Raw genomic sequence first — 7,117 nt, 5'->3', positions numbered from 1 at the left:
TTTTTCTTCCAAATATTTAATAAACATTTTTTAGTTGATAATTTTTATCAGATACCTGCAGGGGCCATACCGTATTTTAATTTTTTTTAAATACCCGTCTTTTTTTAAATAGCAGGACTTGACCTCATATATTTTAAAATTAAATATTTTAAATAGTCATTATTAACTATAAAAATTAAAAATAAATAAATGAATTTTTATTTAGTGATAATTGACATTTATGTTATGACTGACTTGAGAGTTCATTTAATTAAGATTTTTCAATTTTATAATGAAGAATGCGAATTTTTTTTATTTTTCAAAATTAAAGTGGCCGTTTTCTGAAGCACGACAACCTTAATAGGTTAATCGGCAAAACCTTGTTTTCGGCCGATTTCCCCAATAGTTTCCGTTAGGTCTCCAAAATGCGGACGGTAAGCGTTCGACATGTCTTTGACGTCTTGGCACGGCGACAAAAGACTAGCATGGGATGTCTCGTGTGTTACCTCCTTTCCGGCTTACCACCGACCCCTTGAAACTCCAGAAATCAAAGTTTAATAAATATAGATCCCTCCCTAATTCTTTTATATTTATTCCCCTAATTTTTATCGTTCTGGGAAATCCCGGTCCCCAATCTCTAAAGTTCTTAAATCAATTAGGTAGAAGAAAGTATCATTAAGGATAAGGGTCAAAAACGAGTCCCTATCTCTTAAATAAAAAATCCAATTCGAAATCCTAAAGGGGAACTACAAGGTTTCTTCGAAACACTCCTTTTTCCCTCCTAGTACAGTACGCATGGTTTCCCTATTTTATTAATATACAATAAATTAATTATAAATAATTAAAAAAATTTTTTTTTTACTAATATATATAATTTTGTTATACATTTCAATAGTTAATTTTGGTATAAAAATTATCCTTCTTTTCCTTCCCCAATCAAATGACGAAGGAGGATAAATCAAGATCATAAATTGTGTTTAGTATATTTCTATTCATTTTAATATTAATTTATAAAAAGTGTTGCAATATTCAGAATGTAAATGGTTATTAAAGAAAAGATATATAATTGAGATTTTGTGAATATTATACCACTTTTCTTTGGAAAGAATTCTTTTTTAATTTTTATTTTATCTTTTGCCTTTTAATTTTTAATTTTTATGTTTTATTATTTTATAATTATTTAATTCTCCTGGTGGTAGTAATTTATGTATAAAATTTTAGTTTATATTTATTACTACTAATAGTAATTTTTTTTTAATTTACCTGGTAGTAATTATATTCCTTCTATAATCTGTATTTCTTTATTTTATCAATTATAGCACAAATTATTTTTGACGCAAAAAAATGATAATTTATTACCAGGGATCCAAACCGATACGAATGTCGGTTCAGGTTCAGGTTCGGATAAAAATAACGGTTCAAGGTGTAGGTTCGGTTCACCGAAAATAAAAATATCGGTTCGGTTCAAACCTCTAAAAACCGGTTTGAACATTTTTGTATTCAAACCTACATTCGAATTATGTATAAGGAAAATTTATTTTTAATTTCATAATTAAAATAAAAACCTTCATTTTTATTAATTGCACATTATAAAATAATATTATTTATAAATATAACAAATAAATATATCATAATTTTAATATGAACAATTACTTAAATTTTTTTTATTAAGCTGCACAATTAATATATTTTCAAAATTCGTCTCACTCAAATTACATCTATAAGGAGATAATATAAATTTATTTGTTGAAAAACATCCTCCCACACTAACTTGGGTAGCTGGCATTGCCAGTATGATATCAGATTTGATGTGTCATTTATAAAACTATATGTAAAAATTTATATATTAGATTTAATTTTTTTTCTAGGTATTATAATTTATAAGCTTAAAATATTTAAAAAATATTGTAAAATGGCAATATACTAAAGTTTATAAAAAATATGACTGACGTTTATCAATCAAATGTGATTGATAATAATTTTTAAAACAATTTGAATATAATTAATATTTTTGCAATATACTACTAGTAAAAACTTACACACTATTTTATAAGTATAAAATAATAAGACTCGAACCGGTTCAGAGGCATTTTAGCGGTTCGGTTCAGGTTCGGCTAGAAATTTTTTAGAGGTTTAGGTTCGGTTTAGGTTCGACAAAAAATACCGGTTTTTAGCGGTTTAACGGTTCGGTTCAGGTTCGGTTTAAATCCCTGTTTATTACTAATTTTCTATACTATATAATAAATATCTATATAATAAATAATTACCAAAAAAAACAAGCATAATCAAAAGAAAAACATGTCAATAAATAAAAATAATAATAATCGATATAAGAAATTTATAAAAATTAATCTTTTTTCTTACTAAAAAATTTCTTTTTCATACCAAGGATTCTATATGCACTTCGCGCAACACCCATATTCAAATATCCTTCTCAATTAAAAACATACGAAAACGGAATAAAAGAACTAACCGAAAAAATAATAAATCAAAGATTCAACGAATCCGCTTGGGCGCAAGCTTCGCTCCCCACAAAATCCAGTGGACTTGGCATTAGATATTCTTATGACCTAGCAATAACTTCTTTCATATTAAGTAGTCTCTTGTCAAAGCAAATAACAAACGCCCATCATTCTGAATAAGATCCTTCCTTAATTGAGGCCATAAACACTTGGAAAACTCGAATCAATGTTGATTCTCACCCCCCCCCCCTCCCCCTTTCGGCAAACTTGCCTTAGCCTTTTTCAAAAATTTAGATCTCAAATCAGCAAACACTCGGAAGAACCTCGAGAAGGGTTTTTTCTTCGACAAAGGTTCGCCATAGTAATCCTTAAAGCCAATTATCAGCTTCAATGGTAGTCTACTAGCCAAAGAGCTATCCTAAATCCTTTTTTTCCTTGCATTTTACCATCCCCGTTCTTCATTGGTATTTTTATAATTTTTTATTCATATTCCTTTTGTCGCATTTTAATATAGACTTTATTTATACATTCATATATTCACAAAATTAAGCTAAATTTAATATATATTTGTTATTATATTTTATTATATACATTTGATTAATAATTTAAATTTATGTGATTTGATCTTCAAAATTCATATATATTTTTTAATCTAATTTTTTTATTTATGTTACAATATGTATTAAAGTTATAAATTGAAGGAATAAAATAAATATAACATTTATAAATACTTAATCGATAAAAATTTTATAACGATATAAAATATCAGAATAATTATTGAAGAGAACAAGTATTATGGTGAGCGTAAGTAAAAATATATTTTATTATTATTGCCTTTTTTATCTTTGTACACACACTTTATATATATTATCTAAAAATATAAATTAGAATACATATAATCAAAACGAAAAACAAAAAGTAATAATAGGTAAGGCAGAGACCTGCAGAGGCACCATTTGCACGGCCCGGCCCGGTTTTAAATTTTTTAGGCCCGGCCCAGTTTTAAATTTTTTAGGCCCGGCCCGGATATTTAAAAAAAAATTTTTTTACGGCCCGGCCCGGCCCGGATTTAAAAATTTAAGGCCCGGCCCGGATATATTTTTAAAAAAATTTCAGGCCCGGTGTAACGTGTGAAAGTGATTACCGTGAGATTTCGAATTCTCACACCATCAAAATCTCACGACTGACACCGTGTGAAAGTGATTTCATGAGATTTTTATTTTTATCGCTTCAAATACATTGGGGGCCATTTAAATCATCAAAATCTCACGGCTATTCAATATTTCAAAATCTCATAGATTTAAAATCTCGCATTATTAATTTAAATATACTTTTAAAACGTCAGATTTGAATGAGGCTGTCAAATTAGAAATATTTCTAAATAATACAATTTAATTTGAAATTCTTTTTCATTGTGAGTAAATTTTTAACAATATATTTTTTATTTCAGAAATATTTTAGCTCAAATTATAATGATATATATGACTTTCTAAAATGTTCTAAAGTTCCAGTGAATGTTAATAAGGCTAACTATATTAGAAAGATAACCGCCTTCAAGATTATAGAAAATCAATTATTCTATGGGGAAAGTAAATTTTAGATATGTCATAATTAATTTATTAAAATAAGCCATTATAAGTTTAATGCAATATATTATTTTTTAACATTGAAAAATGCTCAGGCCATTGATTATTATCTTTTTTTGATCTAAAATTAATTATAGCTGCAAATGTAAGTGTATATATATATATATGTAAGAACATTTTATAAAATTTTACATATAGGCATTATTAAATGCTATTTTACAACTAAAATTTAATTTAGATTATCACATAAAGATGAAAAGTAAATGTTAGATACTTTTATTATAATGTATATTGGGCTTATAAATGATTGCATAATTAATTTATTAAAGTTAGGTATTATAATATATACAACTAAAATTGTATGACAAAATTAAGTGCAGTTTATTATTCAAGCCATTGATTATATATATTTTTTCTGCATCACAAATATTATTATATATATAATTTAATGATATTTTAGAAGAAAGAAAAGTTATACTGACAGGAGATGAACAAAAAAAATAATTTAAACAATACATGAGGGGGGTGTATCTACAGTTGCAGGTATAGCTATGGGAGGGCATCTGGGGATTAATAAAACTAATCAAATAATAGCTGAAAAGTTAAAATTTGCAATATTTTTTTAATTATTTTTTTTAAGCTTTTATTGGTTGGGGAGCAATAAAAGTGTTAGAGAGTTTATCAAATCCTGTGAGGTTTGTCAAAAATCAAGCAGTCGTTTTGATAAAACCTCAAATGTTTTGCACAATATTAAAGTTGTGCCAAAGTCTTGGTATCAAATTGGCATCAATTTAATCCAGATGCCAGAATCCAAGGAAAAATATAAATATATTTTATGTGCCATATGCTATTTTTCAAAATATTTAAAGAAAGAAAGAAAGAAAGAAACTATTAAGGATAAAACAGCTAAAACTGTTGTAAAAGCCTTATACATCATTGTCAACACCCACCAATGCTATGAAGTAATAAAATAAAAATACCAATTTTAACTAAATTTTTTTATATTAATATATATTTTTTTAAATTTAATAAAATAAAATATATATTTATTAAATATTCAGATAAATGATCAAGGCAGGGAATTCTGTAACAATGTTTGTACAGAATTCCATAAATATTGTGGGATTGTCCAGAGAGTAACCTCAGCCTACCACTCACAAGCAAATGGTTTGGTAGAGCGAGTTAACAGAACAATCCTGAACCGAATAGCAAAATCGGTTTTGGATATCCCAACTGACTGGCCAGATGCTTTGGTAGGGGTGTGTGGCACCTACAATTCTTGCATACACTCTTCTACGGGATTTTCGCCCTATGAACTGATGTATGGTCAGAAACCACGACGCCCTCTTACAGTAGAAATAATTTTTAATGTTATATTTTTAATTATTAATTTAGTTACAAAACAAAATTGAGGATGTATTAGCCTTACCAGAGGTTATGGCAAAAATAACAATTTATCATTGTTTAAAAGAAGAGTTAGAAATTAAAATGGCTCATCTTAAAAAAATAACGGAACTGGCTATACAAAATATTTATATAGCCCAGCTTAAACAAAAAAAGGGTTACGAAAAAGATCAAATGGTTCTAAATCTATTTTGGGACAAAAGGTTCTTGCTTGGAACCATAAAAGGTCAGATAGGAAAGGGGGGAAAATGTTGAACCCCTGGATAGGCCCTTATTTGATCAATAAAATATTTGATAAGGGTAATAATTTTATATTATATTAATTATTACTGTATATCAAGGTGTATATGAATTAATAACCACGAAAATCTCATATTAAAAACAAAATATAATTTATACAATTAAAAAGAAAGAAACAATGAATATCCAGATGAAAATGGTAATGATTTTTAAATATGAAGTAAAAAAAACATTTTTAGATACAAAAATTAATATTTAATAATTATTTTTAATGTTTTTATTATAATTAATGCATTCCCTTTAGAAAATATATTGGATATTTATAGAATAATTTTAAATACAAAATTATAGTCCTTTTTAAGATAAACATTTATATAAAAAAATTATTTTATAAAAACTATAATTAAACTCTCAAAAAATAGATGATTTATTAGGAGTAAATAGAAGATATCTTTCAGATTTTCTAATTATTTTGTACTATAATTTTTAATTTGTTTATTTCACATAAATATAACATTATTTAATCTGCTAGATGGCGTAATTTATTTTTACTTGTTAAATAAAAATATTTTAAAAAATAAATAAATAAAGGTATAAATGTAACATATTTTGTTTATTTAAGATAATAAATTTTGTTTTCCCCAAAATTAATTGCTATTAAAATAGATTGTAATTCTTAAATAATTTACATTAAAAAATTAGATCCACCTAAATAAAGATTTTAAAACTATAACTTCCGATTACGACCATATCACGTTGAAAGCACCGGTTCCAACACCGAAGTTAAGCAACGTTGAGCCTAGTTAGTACTTGGATGGGTCACCGCCTGGGAATCCCAAGTGTCGTATTCTTTTTTCTTCCAAATATTTAATAATCATTTTAGTTGATAATTTTTATCAGATACCTGCAGGGGCCATACCGTATTTTAATTTTTTTAAATACCCGACCCTGAAATCTTTTTTTAAATAGCAGGACCTGACCAAAAAAATACCCGGGTCATATATTTTAAAATTAAATATTTTAAATAGTCATTATTAGCTATAAAAATTAAAAATAAATAAAATGAATTCTTATTTAGTGATAATTGACATTTATGACTGACTTGAGAGTTCATTTAAATCAGATTTTTCAATTATAATGAAGAATGTGAATTTTTTTTATTTTTCAAAATTAAAGTGGCCGTTTTCTGAAGCACGACAACCCTAATAGGTTAATCGGCAAAGCATTGTTTTCGGCCGATTTCCCCAATACTTTCCGTTAGGTCTCCTAAATGCGGGCGGTAAGCGGCACGACTGCATGTCATAGACGTTTTGGTAGGGCGACAAAAGACTAGCCTGGGATGTCTCGTGTGTTACCTCCTTTCCGGCTAAATACCGACCTTTTGAAACTCCAGAAATCATAGTTTAATAAATATGGATCCTTCCATAATTCTTTTATATTTATTCC

The 7,117-nt window shown here is 27.0% G+C and overlaps 1 pseudogene; it reads left to right on the top strand.

The window, feature by feature from the left end:
* The first annotated feature begins 6,409 nt into the window (after window positions 1-6,409).
* LOC135929209 (5S ribosomal RNA) lies at window positions 6,410-6,522 on the top strand (annotated as a pseudogene).
* Window positions 6,523-7,117: the final 595 nt, after the last annotated feature.

The sequence above is a fragment of the Gordionus sp. m RMFG-2023 genome, chromosome 4, assembly GCF_954871325.1.
Source record: "Gordionus sp. m RMFG-2023 chromosome 4, tfGorSpeb1-WG-v2, whole genome shotgun sequence".
In the NCBI taxonomy this organism is placed as follows: Eukaryota; Metazoa; Nematomorpha; class Gordioida; order Chordodea; family Parachordodidae; genus Gordionus; species Gordionus sp. m RMFG-2023.
This window is presented reverse-complemented; position numbering and strand designations above follow the sequence as displayed.